The sequence below is a fragment of the Electrophorus electricus genome, chromosome 13 (assembly GCF_041902795.1).
Source record: "Electrophorus electricus isolate QZ-2024a chromosome 13, ASM4190279v1, whole genome shotgun sequence".
Taxonomy (NCBI): Eukaryota; Metazoa; Chordata; class Actinopteri; order Gymnotiformes; family Gymnotidae; genus Electrophorus; species Electrophorus electricus.
The window spans coordinates 23,098,387-23,114,248 of NC_137509.1; the positions used below are offsets into that span (position 1 = coordinate 23,098,387).

Genomic DNA, 15,862 nt, shown 5'->3' on the forward strand with positions numbered 1-15,862 from the left:
TTGATCATATTTGCTATGATTAGGCAATTAGAGTAAGTGTTTAAGGCTTACGGCCACACCAGCTTGAGAACGTCCAATCTCATCTGACCTTGGAAGCTGAACAACTTTGGGCCTGGATAGTACTGAGGTGGGACCCTACCTAGGAATACCAGGTGCTGTAACCTTTTCTTGCATCACTTTAATTTACTTTCAAGCTGACATGCTCAAATGTGAAGTGCAGTGATTAATAAAAAAAACTCTCTGTTAGCACATGGGAATAGCAGATGCTGTAAGTTTTTTTTGCATCACTTTCATTTACTCTCCAACTCACATGCCTGAATGTGAAGTGCAGTGATTCATCAAAAAACTATCTGTTAGCAGCTTGGACTACGAGATGCTGTAAGCTTCTCTTGCATCACTTTAATTTACTTTTAAGATGACATGCTAGGATGTGAAGTGAGTGATTAATTAAAAAAAACTATCTGTTAGCACCTGGGAATAGCAGATGCTGTAAGTTTTTGTTGCATCACTTTAATTTAATCTGCAACTGACATGCTTGTATGTGAAGTGTACAGATTACATAGAAATCTTTTAGTACCAGGGAATAGCAGGTGCTGTAAGATTTTATTACATCCCTTTAATTTATGTTCAAGCTATCATGTTCAAATTTGAAGTGCAGTGAATAATTAAATCAAACTATCTGCTAGCACCTGGGAATAGCAGATGCTGTAAGTTTTTGTTGCATCACTTTAATTTAATCTGCAACTGACATGCTTGTATGTGAAGTGTACAGATTAAATAGAAATCTTTTAGTACCAGGGAATAGCAGGTGCTGTAAGATTTTATTGCATCCCTTTAATTTATGTTCAAGCTATCATGTTCAAATTTAAAGTGCAGTGAATAATTAAATCAAACTATCTGCTAGCACCTGGGAATAGCAGATGCTGTAAGTTTTTATTGCATCACTTTAATTTACTCTGCAACTGACATGCTTGAATGTGAAGTGCAGTGATTAAAAAAAAACTGTCTGTTAGTGCCTCCGAATACCAGATGTTGTAAGCTTTTATTGCATCATTTAATTTACTTTCAAGATAACATTCTAGAATGTCAAGTGCAGGGATTAATAAAAAAAATTGTCAGATTGGTCTTTGATCATATTTGCTATGATTAGGCAATTAGAGTAAGTGTTTAAGGCTTACGGCCACACCAGCTTGAGAACGTCTAATCTCATCTGACCTTGGAAGCTGAACAACTTTGGGCCTGGATAGTACTGAGGTGGGACCCTACCTAGGAATACCAGGTGCTGTAACCTTTACTTGCATCACTTTAATTTACTTTCAAGCTGACATGCTCAAATGTGAAGTGCAGTGATTAATAAAAAAAACTCTCTGTTAGCACATGGGAATAGCAGATGTTGTAAGTTTTTTTTGCATCACTTTCATTTACTCTCCAACTCACATGCCTGAATGTGAAGTGCAGTGATTCATCAAAAAACTATCTGTTAGCAGCTTGGACTACGAGATGCTGTAAGCTTCTCTTGCATCACTTTAATTTACTTTTAAGATGATATGCTAGGATGTGAAGTGCAGTGATTAATTAAAAAAAACTATCTGTTAGCACCTGGGAATAGCAGATGCTGTAAGTTTTTGTTGCATCACTTTAATTTAATCTGCAACTGACATGCTTGTATGTGAAGTGTACAGATTAAATAGAAATCTTTTAGTACCAGGGAATAGCAGGTGCTGTAAGATTTTATTGCATCCCTTTAATTTATGTTCAAGCTATCATGTTCAAATTTGAAGTGCAGTGAATAATTAAATCAAACTATCTGCTAGCACCTGGGAATAGCAGATGCTGTAAGTTTTTATTGCATCACTTTAATTTACTCTCCAACTGACATGCTTGAATGTGAAGTGCAGTGATTAATAAAAAAACTGTCTGTTAGTGCCTCCGTGTACCAGATGTTGTAAGATTTTATTGCATCATTTAATTTACTTTCAAGATAACATTCTAGAATGTCAAGTGCAGGGATTAATAAAAAAAATTGTCAGATTGGTCTTTGATCATATTTGCTATGATTAGGCAATTTGAGGAAGCTTTTAAGGCTTACGGCCACACCAGCTTGAGAACGCCCAATCTCATCTGACCTTGGAAGCTAAGTAAGTTTGGGCCTGGATAGTACTGAGGTGGGACCCTACCTAGGAATACCAGGTGCTGTAAGCTTTTCTTGCATCACTTTAATTTATTTTCAAGCTGACATGCTCAAATGTGAAGTGCAGTGATTAATAAAAAAAACTATCTGTTAGCACATGGGAATAGCAGATGCTGTAAGTTTTTTTTGCATCACTTTCAATTACTCTCCAACTCACATGCCTGAATGTGAAGTGCAGTGATTCATCAAAAAACTATCTGTTAGCAGCTTGGACTACGAGATGCTGTAAGCTTCTCTTGCATCACTTTAATTTACTTTTAAGATGACATGCTAGGATGTGAAGTGAGTGATTAATTAAAAAAAACTATCTGTTAGCACCTGGGAATAGCAGATGCTGTAAGTTTTTGTTGCATCACTTTAATTTAATCTGCAACTGACATGCTTGTATGTGAAGTGTACAGATTAAATAGAAATCTTTTAGTACCAGGGAATAGCAGGTGCTGTAAGATTTTATTGCATCCCTTTAATTTATGTTCAAGCTTCATGTTCAAATTTGAAGTGCAGTGAATAATTAAATCAAACTATCTGCTAGCACCTGGGAATAGCAGATGCTGTAAGTTTTTATTGCATCACTTTAATTTACTCTCCAACTGACATGCTTGAATGTGAAGTGCAGTGATTAAAAAAAAACTGTCTGTTAGTGCCTCCGTATACCAGATGTTGTAAGCTTTTTTTGCATCATTTAATTTACTTTCAAGATAACATTCTAGAATGTCAAGTGCAGGGATTAATAAAAAAAATTGTCAGATTGGTCTTTGATCATATTTGCTATAATTAGGCAATTAGAGTAAGTGTTTAAGGCTTACGGCCACACCAGCTTGAGAACGTCCATTCTCATCTAACCTTGGAAACTGAACAACGTTGGGCCTGGATAGTACTGAGGTTGGACCCTACCTAGGAATACCAGGTGCTGTAACCTTCTCTTGCATCACTTTAATTTACTTTCAAGCTGACATGCTCAAATGTGAAGTGCAGTGATTAATAAAAAAAACTCTCTGTTAGCACATGGGAATAGCAGATGCTGTAAGTTTTTTTTGCATCACTTTCATTTACTCTCCAACTCACATGCCTGAATGTGAAGTGCAGTGATTCATCAAAAAACTATCTGTTAGCAGCTTGGACTACGAGATGCTGTAAGCTTCTCTTGCATCACTTTAATTTACTTTTAAGATGACATGCTAGGATGTGAAGTGCAGTGATTAATTAAAAAAAACTATCTGTTAGCACCTGGGAATAGCAGATGCTGTAAGTTTTTGTTGCATCACTTTAATTTAATCTGCAACTGACATGCTTGTATGTGAAGTGTACAGATTAAATAGAAATCTTTTAGTACCAGGGAATAGCAGGTGCTGTAAGATTTTATTGCATCCCTTTAATTTATGTTCAAGCTATCATGTTCAAATTTGAAGTGCAGTGAATAATTAAATCAAACTATCTGCTAGCACCTGGGAATAGCAGACGCTGTAAGTTTTTATTGCATCACTTTAATTTACTCTCCAACTGACATGCTTGAATGTGAAGTGCAGTGATTAATAAAAAAACTGTCTGTTAGTGCCTCCGTATACCAGATGTTATAAGCTTTTATTGCATCATTTAATTTACTTTCAAGATAACTTTCTAGAATGTCAAGTGCAGGGATTACTAAAAAAAATTGTCAGATTGGTCTTTGATCATATTTGCTATGATTAGGCAATTTGAGTAAGTGTTTAAGGCTTACGGCCACACCAGCTTGAGAACGTCGAATCTCATCTGACCTTGGAAGCTGAACAACTTTGTGCCTGGATAGTACTGAGGTGGGACCCTACCTATGAATACCAGGTGCTGTAAGCTTTTCTTGCATCACTTTAATTTACTTTCAAGCTGACATGCTCAAATGTGAAGTGCAGTGATTAATAAAAAAAACTATCTGTTAGCACCTGGGAATAGCAGATGCTGTAAGTTTTTTTTGCATCACTTTCATTTACTCTCCAACTCACATGCCTGAATGTGAAGTGCAGTGATTCGTCAAAAAACTATCTGTTAGCAGCTTGGACTACGAGATGCTGTAAGCTTCTCTTGCATCACTTTAATTTACTTTTAAGATGACATGCTAGGATGTGAAGTGAGTGATTAATTAAAAAAAACTATCTGTTAGCACCTGGGAATAGCAGATGCTGTAAGTTTTTGTTGCATCACTTTAATTTAATCTGCAACTGACATGCTTGTATGTGAAGTGTACAGATTACATAGAAATCTTTTAGTACCAGGGAATAGCAGGTGCTGTAAGATTTTATTACATCCCTTTAATTTATGTTCAAGCTATCATGTTCAAATTTGAAGTGCAGTGAATAATTAAATCAAACTATCTGCTAGCACCTGGGAATAGCAGATGCTGTAAGTTTTTGTTGCATCACTTTAATTTAATCTGCAACTGACATGCTTGTATGTGAAGTGTACAGATTAAATAGAAATCTTTTAGTACCAGGGAATAGCAGGTGCTGTAAGATTTTATTGCATCCCTTTAATTTATGTTCAAGCTATCATGTTCAAATTTAAAGTGCAGTGAATAATTAAATCAAACTATCTGCTAGCACCTGGGAATAGCAGATGCTGTAAGTTTTTATTGCATCACTTTAATTTACTCTCCAACTGACATGCTTGAATGTGAAGTGCAGTGATTAAAAAAAAACTGTCTGTTAGTGCCTCCGAATACCAGATGTTGTAAGCTTTTATTGCATCATTTAATTTACTTTCAAGATAACATTCTAGAATGTCAAGTGCAGGGATTAATAAAAAAAATTGTCAGATTGGTCTTTGATCATATTTGCTATGATTAGGCAATTAGAGTAAGTGTTTAAGGCTTACGGCCACACCAGCTTGAGAACGTCTAATCTCATCTGACCTTGGAAGCTGAACAACTTTGGGCCTGGATAGTACTGAGGTGGGACCCTACCTAGGAATACCAGGTGCTGTAACCTTTACTTGCATCACTTTAATTTACTTTCAAGCTGACATGCTCAAATGTGAAGTGCAGTGATTAAAAAAAAAAACTCTCTGTTAGCACATGGGAATAGCAGATGTTGTAAGTTTTTTTTGCATCACTTTCATTTACTCTCCAACTCACATGCCTGAATGTGAAGTGCAGTGATTCATCAAAAAACTATCTGTTAGCAGCTTGGACTACGAGATGCTGTAAGCTTCTCTTGCATCACTTTAATTTACTTTTAAGATGACATGCTAGGATGTGAACTGCAGTGATTAATTAAAAAAAACTATCTGTTAGCACCTGGGAATAGCAGATGCTGTAAGTTTTTGTTGCATCACTTTAATTTAATCTGCAACTGACATGCTTGTATGTGAAGTGTACAGATTAAATAGAAATCTTTTAGTACCAGGGAATAGCAGGTGCTGTAAGATTTTATTGCATCCCTTTAATTTATGTTCAAGCTATCATGTTCAAATTTGAAGTGCAGTGAATAATTAAATCAAACTATCTGCTAGCACCTGGGAATAGCAGATGCTGTAAGTTTTTATTGCATCACTTTAATTTACTCTCCAACTGACATGCTTGAATGTGAAGTGCAGTGATTAAAAAAAAACTGTCTGTTAGTGCCTCCGAATACCAGATGTTGTAAGCTTTTATTGCATCATTTAATTTACTTTCAAGATAACATTCTAGAATGTCAAGTGCAGGGATTAATAAAAAAAATTGTCAGATTGGTCTTTGATCATATTTGCTATGATTAGGCAATTAGAGTAAGTGTTTAAGGCTTACGGCCACACCAGCTTGAGAACGTCCAATCTCATCTGACCTTGGAAGCTGAACAACTTTGGGCCTGGATAGTACTGAGGTGGGACCCTACCTAGGAATACCAGGTGCTGTAAGCTTTTCTTGCATCACTTTAATTTACTTTCAAGCTGACATGCTCAAATGTGAAGTGCAGTGATTAATAAAAAAAACTCTCTGTTAGCACATGGGAATAGCAGATGTTGTAAGTTTTTTTTGCATCACTTTCATTTACTCTCCAACTCACATGCCTGAATGTGAAGTGCAGTGATTAATCAAAAAACTATCTGTTAGCAGCTTGGACTACGAGATGCTGTAAGCTTCTCTTGCATCACTTTAATTTACTTTTAAGATGACATGCTAGGATGTGAAGTGCAGTGATTAATTAAAAAAAACTATCTGTTAGCACCTGGGAATTGCAGATGCTGTAAGTTTTTGTTGCATCACTTTAATTTAATCTGCAACTGACATGCTTGTATTTGAAGTGTACAGATTAAATAGAAATCTTTTAGTACCAGGGAATAGCAGGTGCTGTAAGATTTTATTGCATCCCTTTAATTTATGTTCAAGCTATGATGTTCAAATTTGAAGTGCAGTGAATAATTAAATCAAACTATCTGCTAGCACCTGGGAATAGCAGATGCTGTAAGTTTTTATTGCATCACTTTAATTTACTCTCCAACTGACATGCTTGAATGTGAAGTGCAGTGATTAAAAAAAAACTGTCTGTTAGTGCCTCCGAATACCAGATGTTGTAAGCTTTTATTGCATCATTTAATTTACTTTCAAGATAACATTCTAGAATGTCAAGTGCAGGAATTAATAAAAAAAATTGTCAGATTGGTCTTTGATCATATTTGCTATGATTAGGCAATTAGAGTAAGTGTTTAAGGCTTAGGGCCACACCAGCTTGAGAACGTCCAATCTCATCTGACCTTGGAAGCTGAACAACTTTGGGCCTGGATAGTACTGAGGTGGGACCCTACCTAGGAATACCAGGTGCTGTAACCTTTTCTTGCATCACTTTAATTTACTTTCAAGCTGACATGCTCAAATGTGAAGTGCAGTGATTAATAAAAAAAACTCTCTGTTAGCACATGGGAATAGCAGATGCTGTAAGTTTTTTTTGCATCACTTTCATTTACTCTCCAACTCACATGCCTGAATGTGAAGTGCAGTGATTAATCAAAAAACTATCTGTTAGCAGCTTGGACTACGAGATGCTGTAAGCTTCTCTTGCATCACTTTAATTTACTTTTAAGATGACATGCTAGGATGTGAAGTGCAGTGATTAATTAAAAAAAACTATCTGTTAGCACCTGGGAATAGCAGATGCTGTAAGTTTTTGTTGCATCACTTTAATTTAATCTGCAACTGACACGCTTGTATGTGAAGTGTACAGATTAAATAGAAATCTTTTAGTACCAGGGAATAGCAGGTGCTGTAAGATTTTATTGCATCTCTTTAATTTATGTTCAAGCTATCATGTTCAAATTTGAAGTGCAGTGAATAATTAAATCAAACTATCTGCTAGCACCTGGGAATAGCAGATGCTGTAAGTTTTTATTGCATCACTTTAATTTACTCTCCAACTGACATGCTTGAATGTGAAGTGCAGTGATTAAAAAAAAACTGTCTGTTAGTGCCTCCGAATACCAGATGTTGTAAGCTTTTATTGCATCATTTAATTTACTTTCAAGATAACATTCTAGAATGTCAAGTGCAGGGATTAATAAAAAAAATTGTCAGATTGGTCTTTGATCATATTTGCTATGATTAGGCAATTAGAGTAAGTGTTTAAGGCTTACGGCCACACCAGCTTGAGAACGTCCAATCTCATCTGACCTTGGAAACTGAACAACGTTGGGCCTGGATAGTACTGAGGTGGGACCCTACCTAGGAATACCAGGTGCTGTAACCTTTTCTTGCATCACTTTAATTTACTTTCAAGCTGACATGCTCAAATGTGAAGTGCAGTGATTAATAAAAAAAACTCTCTGTTAGCACATGGGAATAGCAGATGCTGTAAGTTTTTTTTGCATCACTTTCATTTACTCTCCAACTCACATGCCTGAATGTGAAGTGCAGTGATTCATCAAAAAACTATCTGTTAGCAGCTTGGACTACGAGATGCTGTAAGCTTCTCTTGCATCACTTTAATTTACTTTTAAGATGACATGCTAGGATGTGAAGTGCAGTGATTAATTAAAAAAAACTATCTGCTAGCACCTGGGAATAGCAGATGCTGTAAGTTTTTATTGCATCACTTTAATTTACTCTCCAACTGACATGCTTGAATGTGAAGTGCAGTGATTAAAAAAAAACTGTCTGTTAGTGCCTCCGTATACCAGATGTTGTAAGCTTTTATTGCATCATTTAATTTACTTTCAAGATAACATTCTAGAATGTCAAGTGCAGGGATTAATAAAAAAAATTGTCAGATTGGTCTTTGACCATATTTGCTATGATTAGGCATTTAGAGTAAGTGTTTAAGGCTTACGGCCACACCAGCTTGAGAACGTCCAATCTCATCTGACCTTGGAAGCTGAACAACTTTGGGCCTGGATAGTACTGAGGTGGGACCCTACCTAGGAATACCAGGTGCTGTAAGCTTTTCTTGCATCACTTTAATTTACTTTCAAGCTGACATGCTCAAATGTGAAGTGCAGTGATTAATAAAAAAAACTATCTGTTAGCACATGGGAATAGCAGATGCTGTAAGTTTTTTTTGCATCACTTTCATTTACTCTCCAACTCACATGCCTGAATGTGAAGTGCAGTGATTCATCAAAAAACTATCTGTTAGCAGCTTGGACTACGAGATGCTGTAAGCTTCTCTTGCATCACTTTAATTTACTTTTAAGATGACATGCTAGGATGTGAAGTGCAGTGATTAATTAAAAAAAACTATCTGTTAGCACCTGGGAATAGCAGATGCTGTAAGTTTTTGTTGCATCACTTTAATTTAATCTGCAACTGACATGCTTGTATGTGAAGTGTACAGATTACATAGAAATCTTTTAGTACCAGGGAATAGCAGGTGCTGTAAGATTTTATTACATCCCTTTAATTTATGTTCAAGCTATCATGTTCAAATTTGAAGTGCAGTGAATAATTAAAAAAAACTATCTGTTAGCACCTGGGAATTGCAGATGCTGTAAGTTTTTGTTGCATCACTTTAATTTAATCTGCAACTGACATGCTTGTATTTGAAGTGTACAGATTAAATAGAAATCTTTTAGTACCAGGGAATAGCAGGTGCTGTAAGATTTTATTGCATCCCTTTAATTTATGTTCAAGCTATGATGTTCAAATTTGAAGTGCAGTGAATAATTAAATCAAACTATCTGCTAGCACCTGGGAATAGCAGATGCTGTAAGTTTTTATTGCATCACTTTAATTTACTCTCCAACTGACATGCTTGAATGTGAAGTGCAGTGATTAAAAAAAAACTGTCTGTTAGTGCCTCCGAATACCAGATGTTGTAAGCTTTTATTGCATCATTTAATTTACTTTCAAGATAACATTCTAGAATGTCAAGTGCAGGAATTAATAAAAAAAATTGTCAGATTGGTCTTTGATCATATTTGCTATGATTAGGCAATTAGAGTAAGTGTTTAAGGCTTAGGGCCACACCAGCTTGAGAACGTCCAATCTCATCTGACCTTGGAAGCTGAACAACTTTGGGCCTGGATAGTACTGAGGTGGGACCCTACCTAGGAATACCAGGTGCTGTAACCTTTTCTTGCATCACTTTAATTTACTTTCAAGCTGACATGCTCAAATGTGAAGTGCAGTGATTAATAAAAAAAACTCTCTGTTAGCACATGGGAATAGCAGATGCTGTAAGTTTTTTTTGCATCACTTTCATTTACTCTCCAACTCACATGCCTGAATGTGAAGTGCAGTGATTAATCAAAAAACTATCTGTTAGCAGCTTGGACTACGAGATGCTGTAAGCTTCTCTTGCATCACTTTAATTTACTTTTAAGATGACATGCTAGGATGTGAAGTGCAGTGATTAATTAAAAAAAACTATCTGTTAGCACCTGGGAATAGCAGATGCTGTAAGTTTTTGTTGCATCACTTTAATTTAATCTGCAACTGACATGCTTGTATGTGAAGTGTACAGATTAAATAGAAATCTTTTAGTACCAGGGAATAGCAGGTGCTGTAAGATTTTATTGCATCTCTTTAATTTATGTTCAAGCTATCATGTTCAAATTTGAAGTGCAGTGAATAATTAAATCAAACTATCTGCTAGCACCTGGGAATAGCAGATGCTGTAAGTTTTTATTGCATCACTTTAATTTACTCTCCAACTGACATGCTTGAATGTGAAGTGCAGTGATTAAAAAAAAACTGTCTGTTAGTGCCTCCGTATACCAGATGTTGTAAGCTTTTATTGCATCATTTAATTTACTTTCAAGATAACATTCTACAATGTCAAGTGCAGGGATTAATAAAAAAAAATTGTCAGATTGGTCTTTGATCATATTTGCTATGATTAGGCAATTTGAGTAAGTGTTTAAGGCTTATGGCCACACCAGCTTGAGAACCCCCAATCTCATCTGACCTTGGAAGCTGAACAACTTTGGGCCTGGATAGTACTGAGGTGGGACCCTACCTAGGAATACCAGGTGCTGTAAGCTTTTCTTGCATCCCTTTAATTTACTTTCAAGCTGACATGCTCAAATGTGAAGTGCAGTGATTAATAAAAAAAACTCTCTGTTAGCACATGGGAATAGCAGATGATGTAAGTTTTTTATGCATCACTTTCATTTACTCTCCAACTCACATGCCTGAATGTGAAGTGCAGTGATTCATCAAAAAACTATCTGTTAGCAGCTTGGACTACGAGATGCTGTAAGCTTCTCTTGCATCACTTTAATTTACTTTTAAGATGACATGCTAGGATGTGAAGTGCAGTGATTAATTAAAAAAAACTGTCTGTTAGCATCTGGGAATAGCAGATGCTGTAAGCTTTTGTTGCATCACTTTAATTTAATCTGCAACTGACATGCTTGTATGTGAAGTGTACAGATTAAATAGAAATCTTTTAGTACCAGGGAATAGCAGGTGCTGTAAGATTTTATTGCATCCCTTTAATTTATGTTCAAGCTATCATGTTCAAATTTGAAGTGCAGTGAATAATTAAATCAAACTATCTGCTAGCACCTGGGAATAGCAGATGCTGTAAGTTTTTATTGCATCACTTTAATTTACTCTCCAACTGACATGCTTGAATGTGAAGTGCAGTGATTAATAAAAAAACTGTCTGTTAGTGCCTCCGTATACCAGATGTTGTAAGATTTTATTGCATCATTTAATTTACTTTCAAGATAACATTCTAGAATGTCAAGTGCAGGGATTAATAAAAAAAATTGTTAGATTGGTCTTTGATCATATTTGCTATGATTAGGCAATTTGAGGAAGTCTTTAAGGCTTACGGCCACACCAGCTTGAGAACGCCCAATCTCATCTGACCTTGGAAGCTAAGTAAGTTTGGGCCTGGATAGTACTGAGGTGGGACCCTACCTAGGAATACCAGGTGCTGTAAGCTTTTCTTGCATCACTTTAATTTATTTTCAAGCTGACATGCTCAAATGTGAAGTGCAGGGATTAATAAAAAAAACTATCTGTTAGCACATGGGAATAGCAGATGCTGTAAGTTTTTTTTGCATCACTTTCATTTACTCTCCAACTCACATGCCTGAATGTGAAGTGCAGTGATTCATCAAAAAACTATCTGTTAGCAGCTTGGACTACGAGATGCTGTAAGCTTCTCTTGCATCACTTTAATTTACTTTTAAGATGACATGCTAGGATGTGAAGTGCAGTGATTAATTAAAAAAAACTATCTGTTAGCACCTGGGAATAGCAGATGCTGTAAGTTTTTGTTGCATCACTTTAATTTAATCTGCAACTGACATGCTTGTATGTGAAGTGTACAGATTATATAGAAATCTTTTAGTACCAGGGAATAGCAGGTGCTGTAAGATTTTATTGCATCCCTTTAATTTATGTTCAAGCTATCATGTTCAAATTTGAAGTGCAGTGAATAATTAAATCAAACTATCTGCTAGCACCTGGGAATAGCAGATGCTGTAAATTTTTGTTGCATCACTTTAATTTAATCTGCAACTGACATGCTTGTATGTGAAGTGTACAGATTATATAGAAATCTTTTAGTACCAGGGAATAGCAGGTGCTGTAAGATTTTATTGCATCCCTTTAATTTATGTTCAAGCTATCATGTTCAAATTTGAAGTGCAGTGAATAATTAAATCAAACTATCTGCTAGCACCTGGGAATAGCAGATGCTGTAAGTTTTTATTGCATCACTTTAATTTACTCTCCAACTGACATGCTTGAATGTGAAGTGCAGTGATTAAAAAAAAACTGTCTGTTAGTGCCTCCGTATACCAGATGTTGTAAGCTTTTATTGCATCATTTAATTTACTTTCAAGATAACATTCTACAATGTCAAGTGCAGTGATTAATAAAAAAAATTGTCAGATTGGTCTTTGATCATATTTGCTATAATTAGGCAATTTGAGTAAGTGTTTAAGGCTTATGGCCACACCAGCTTGAGAACCCCCAATCTCATCTGACCTTGGAAGCTGAACAACTTTGGGCCTGGATAGTACTGAGGTGGGACCCTACCTAGGAATACCAGGTGCTGTAAGCTTTTCTTGCATCACTTTAATTTACTTTCAAGCTGACATGCTCAAATGTGAAGTGCGGTGATTAAGAAAAAAAACTATCTGTTAGCACATGGGAATAGCAGATGCTGTAAGTTTTTTTTGCATCACTTTCATTTACTCTCCAACTCACATGCCTGAATGTGAAGTGCAGTGATTCATCAAAAACTATCTGTTAGCAGCTTGGACTACGAGATGCTGTAAGCTTCTCTTGCATCACTTTAATTTACTTTTAAGATGACATGCTAGGATGTGAAGTGCAGTGATTAATTAAAAAAAACTATCTGCTAGCACCTGGGAATAGCAGATGCTGTAAGTTTTTATTGCATCACTTTAATTTACTCTCCAACTGACATGCTTGAATGTGAAGTGCAGTGATTAATAAAAAAACTGTCTGTTAGTGCCTCCGTATACCAGATGTTGTAAGCTTTTATTGCATCATTTAATTTACTTTCAAGATAACATTCTACAATGTCAAGTGCAGGGATTAATAAAAAAAAATTGTCAGATTGGTCTTTGATCATATTTGCTATGATTAGGCAATTTGAGTAAGTGTTTAAGGCTTATGGCCACACCAGCTTGAGAACCCCCAATCTCATCTGACCTTGGAAGCTGAACAACTTTGGGCCTGGATAGTACTGAGGTGGGACCCTACCTAGGAATACCAGGTGCTGTAAGCTTTTCTTGCATCACTTTAATTTACTTTCAAGCTGACATGCTCAAATGTGAAGTGCAGTGATTAAGAAAAAAAACTATCTGTTAGCACATGGGAATAGCAGATGCTGTAAGTTTTTTTTGCATCACTTTCATTTACTCTCCAACTCACATGCCTGAATGTGAAGTGCAGTGATTCATCAAAAACTATCTGTTAGCAGCTTGGAATACGAGATGCTGTAAGGTTCTCTTGCATCACTTTAATTTACTTTTAAGATGACATGCTAGGATGTGAAGTGCAGTGATTAATTAAAAAAAACTGTCTGTTAGCACCTGGGAATAGCAGATGCTGTAAGTTTTTGTTGCATCACTTTAATTTAATCTGCATCTGACATGCTTGTATGTGAAGTGTACAGATTAAATTGAAATCTTTTAGTACCAGGGAATAGCAGGTGATGTAAGATTTTATTGCATCCCTTTAATTTATGTTCAAGCTTCATGTTCAAATTTGAAGTGCAGTGAATAATTAAATCAAACTATCTGCTAGCACCTGGGAATAGCAGACGCTGTAAGTTTTTATTGCATCACTTTAATTTACTCTCCAACTGACATGCTTGAATGTGAAGTGCAGTGATTAATAAAAAAACTGTCTGTTAGTGCCTCCGTATACCAGATGTTGTAAGATTTTATTGCATCATTTAATTTACTTTCAAGATAACATTCTAGAATGTCAAGTGCAGGGATTAATAAAAAAAATTGTCAGATTGGTCTTTGATCATATTTGCTATGATTAGGCAATTTGAGGAAGACTTTAATGCTTATGGCCACACCATCTTGAGAACGCCCAATCTCATCTGACCTTGGAAGCTAAGTAAGTTTGGGCCTGGATAGTACTGAGGTGGGACCCTACCTAGGAATACCAGGTGCTGTAAGATTTTCTTGCATCACTTTAATTTATTTTCAAGCTGACATGCTCAAATGTGAAGTGCAGTGATTAATAAAAAAAACTATCTGTTAGCACATGGGAATAGCAGATGCTGTAAGTTTTTTTTGCATCACTTTCATTTACTCTCCAACTCACATGCCTGAATGTGAAGTGCAGTGATTCATCAAAAAACTATCTGTTAGCAGCTTGGACTACGAGATGCTGTAAGCTTCTCTTGCATCACTTTAATTTACTTTTAAGATGACATGCTAGGATGTGAAGTGCAGTGATTAATTAAAAAAAACTGTCTGTTAGCACCTGGGAATAGCAGATGCTGTAAGTTTTTGTTGCATCACTTTAATTTAATCTGCAACTGACATGCTTGTTTGTGAAGTGTACAGATTAAATAGAAATCTTTTAGTACCAGGGAATAGCAGGTGCTGTAAGATTTTATTGCATCCCTTTAATTTATGTTCAAGCTATCATGTTCAAATTTGAAGTGCAGTGAATAATTAAATCAAACTATCTGCTAGCACCTGGGAATAGCAGATGCTGTAAGTTTTTATTGCATCACTTTAATTTACTCTCCAACTGACATGCTTGAATGTGAAGTGCAGTGATTAATAAAAAAACTGTCTGTTAGTGCCTCCGTATACCAGATGTTGTAAGCTTTTATTGCATCATTTAATTTACTTTCAAGATAACATTCTACAATGTCAAGTGCAGGGATTAATAAAAAAAAATTGTCAGATTGGTCTTTGATCATATTTGCTATGATTAGGCAATTTGAGTAAGTGTTTAAGGCTTATGGCCACACCAGCTTGAGAACCCCCAATCTCATCTGACCTTGGAAGCTGAACAACTTTGGGCCTGGATAGTACTGAGGTGGGACCCTACCTAGGAATACCAGGTGCTGTAAGCTTTTCTTGCATCACTTTAATTTACTTTCAAGCTGACATGCTCAAATGTGAAGTGCAGTGATTAAGAAAAAAAACTATCTGTTAGCACATGGGAATAGCAGATGCTGTAAGTTTTTTTTGCATCACTTTCATTTACTCTCCAACTCACATGCCTGAATGTGAAGTGCAGTGATTCATCAAAAACTATCTGTTAGCAGCTTGGAATACGAGATGCTGTAAGGTTCTCTTGCATCACTTTAATTTACTTTTAAGATGACATGCTAGGATGTGAAGTGCAGTGATTAATTAAAAAAAACTGTCTGTTAGCACCTGGGAATAGCAGATGCTGTAAGTTTTTGTTGCATCACTTTAATTTAATCTGCATCTGACATGCTTGTATGTGAAGTGTACAGATTAAATAGAAATCTTTTAGTACCAGGGAATAGCAGGTGATGTAAGATTTTATTGCATCCCTTTAATTTATGTTCAAGCTTCATGTTCAAATTTGAAGTGCAGTGAATAATTAAATCAAACTATCTGCTAGCACCTGGGAATAGCAGACGCTGTAAGTTTTTATTGCATCACTTTAATTTACTCTCCAACTGACATGCTTGAATGTGAAGTGCAGTGATTAATAAAAAAACTGTCTGTTAGTGCCTCCGTATACCAGATGTTGTAAGATTTTATTGCATCATTTAATTTACTTTCAAGATAACATTCTAG

At 35.9% G+C, this 15,862-nt stretch overlaps 14 pseudogenes; all 14 read left to right on the plus strand.

The window, feature by feature from the left end:
- The first annotated feature begins 45 nt into the window (after nt 1-45).
- LOC145645410 (5S ribosomal RNA) lies at nt 46-164 on the plus strand (annotated as a pseudogene).
- A 1,008-nt stretch (nt 165-1,172) lies between these two features.
- Nucleotides 1,173-1,291, plus strand: LOC145645960 (5S ribosomal RNA; annotated as a pseudogene).
- A 792-nt stretch (nt 1,292-2,083) lies between these two features.
- On the plus strand, nt 2,084-2,202 carry LOC145647751 (5S ribosomal RNA; annotated as a pseudogene).
- Nucleotides 2,203-5,029: 2,827 nt separating this feature from the next.
- LOC145645961 (5S ribosomal RNA) lies at nt 5,030-5,148 on the plus strand (annotated as a pseudogene).
- Nucleotides 5,149-5,939: 791 nt separating this feature from the next.
- Nucleotides 5,940-6,058, plus strand: LOC145644422 (5S ribosomal RNA; annotated as a pseudogene).
- A 791-nt stretch (nt 6,059-6,849) lies between these two features.
- Nucleotides 6,850-6,968, plus strand: LOC145646051 (5S ribosomal RNA; annotated as a pseudogene).
- Nucleotides 6,969-8,451: 1,483 nt separating this feature from the next.
- On the plus strand, nt 8,452-8,570 carry LOC145644423 (5S ribosomal RNA; annotated as a pseudogene).
- A 1,009-nt stretch (nt 8,571-9,579) lies between these two features.
- LOC145646052 (5S ribosomal RNA) lies at nt 9,580-9,698 on the plus strand (annotated as a pseudogene).
- A 792-nt stretch (nt 9,699-10,490) lies between these two features.
- On the plus strand, nt 10,491-10,609 carry LOC145644263 (5S ribosomal RNA; annotated as a pseudogene).
- Nucleotides 10,610-11,401: 792 nt separating this feature from the next.
- On the plus strand, nt 11,402-11,520 carry LOC145647752 (5S ribosomal RNA; annotated as a pseudogene).
- A 1,009-nt stretch (nt 11,521-12,529) lies between these two features.
- On the plus strand, nt 12,530-12,648 carry LOC145644264 (5S ribosomal RNA; annotated as a pseudogene).
- Nucleotides 12,649-13,222: 574 nt separating this feature from the next.
- LOC145644265 (5S ribosomal RNA) lies at nt 13,223-13,341 on the plus strand (annotated as a pseudogene).
- A 790-nt stretch (nt 13,342-14,131) lies between these two features.
- LOC145650456 (5S ribosomal RNA) lies at nt 14,132-14,250 on the plus strand (annotated as a pseudogene).
- Nucleotides 14,251-15,043: 793 nt separating this feature from the next.
- On the plus strand, nt 15,044-15,162 carry LOC145644266 (5S ribosomal RNA; annotated as a pseudogene).
- Nucleotides 15,163-15,862: the final 700 nt, after the last annotated feature.